Source organism: Asparagus officinalis, chromosome 6, assembly GCF_001876935.1.
Source record: "Asparagus officinalis chromosome 6, Aspof.V1, whole genome shotgun sequence".
NCBI lineage: Eukaryota > Viridiplantae > Streptophyta > Magnoliopsida > Asparagales > Asparagaceae > Asparagus > Asparagus officinalis.
Window position 1 is genome coordinate 18737670 of NC_033799.1, and position 1229 is coordinate 18738898.

A 1229-nucleotide genomic window follows, 5' to 3' on the forward strand; every position below is an offset into this window, starting at 1 on the left:
ATTCTTCATAAGGTGTCCTTTATAATCTTTGTCCAATTTATTCCCTCATCGCATCTAAAAGTTACATGGATACCTGATCTAATTGCCTTTTACGGAACAGGTCTGCGATCTACCCTTTGTTTTCTTCAGCGACCCTGAGTTGACTCCAATCTTGGCTAGTACACTCATGGCAGCTTGCTATGGCTGTGATCAGAACAGAGGTCTGGTGCTTCAAGAGCTGAGTGTAGATATGCTACTCTCTCTCCTCAAATCCTGTCGACAAAGTTTGCTTGCTGATCAACCTGACAACTCTCTGCAAGAGAATTCACTGGCAAGTGATCTATGTGATGGAACCCAACAAACTCAAGAGGCTAAAAAACCCCAGGGTGACAACAAACCAAATCGTAAAGGCGCTAGATTTGCTTTCGCAAAAGGAAGCACGTCGATTAGCAACATCAAAGCGACCAAGGCAAAATCGCAGAGGGAGCACAGAGGAACAAAGACTTGCGATGAATGGGCTTTCAAGCACAATTTACCATCCTCGGAAACTTCTCACACTTTCATGTTGCACCAGAGGTTTCCTACTAGTTTCCTGGATAAAGCCGAAGAGTTCTTCACCTCTGGCAGCTTAGAGCTGCAGCTTTAGCAGCTGCAGATTTTAATTGCGTATCTCATGCGACGGAAACTTCTCACACTTTCATGTTGCACCAGAGGTTTCCTACTAGCTTCCTGGATAAAGGCGAAGAGTTCTTCACCTCTGGCAGCTTAGAGCTGCAGCTTTAGCAGCTGCAGATTTTAATTGCATATCTCATGCTCAACACAGGCTCAGGAGAGGACTGGCTTGCGTTAAGGGTCTGTTTAGATGACAAGAAGTATTAGAAGTATGAAGTAGATCAAATAAGCAACTTCAAAAAATATTTAAAGTAGGAAGTAGTGGAAGAAATATTTTTAATATTTGTTTCACATACTTTTGGAAATAGTAGAAATAGTGTTCTTGCACTTCATTCACCTTTTTTTTTGTTTGGATAGATTAACAATTGAAAATATTAGTAGAAAGTAACTGATACATGACATAAACCCTACTACAAAGTAACTGACCCGTGGCATAAACCCTACTGAATTTAGCTCCCTTAGAGCATCTCCAAGGGATCCCTTGGATGTCTCTTAATTTAGGGGGAATTTAAGGGAGGGGTTAGTTCTCCTCCAATGGTTCTCTTAAAAGTACCCTACCCCTTAATTAATTATGTTTA

At 41.3% G+C, this 1229-nt stretch overlaps 1 protein-coding gene across 1 annotated transcript in view; it reads left to right on the forward strand.

Moving 5' to 3' along the window:
* Positions 1-985, forward strand: part of LOC109845833 (S phase cyclin A-associated protein in the endoplasmic reticulum-like) — a 4571-nt gene extending 3586 nt beyond the window's left edge. The window contains exon 5 of the mRNA XM_020415097.1: positions 635-985. The gene's annotated coding sequence lies outside the window, so the exon portion shown is untranslated. The remainder of the gene's footprint in view (positions 1-634) is intronic.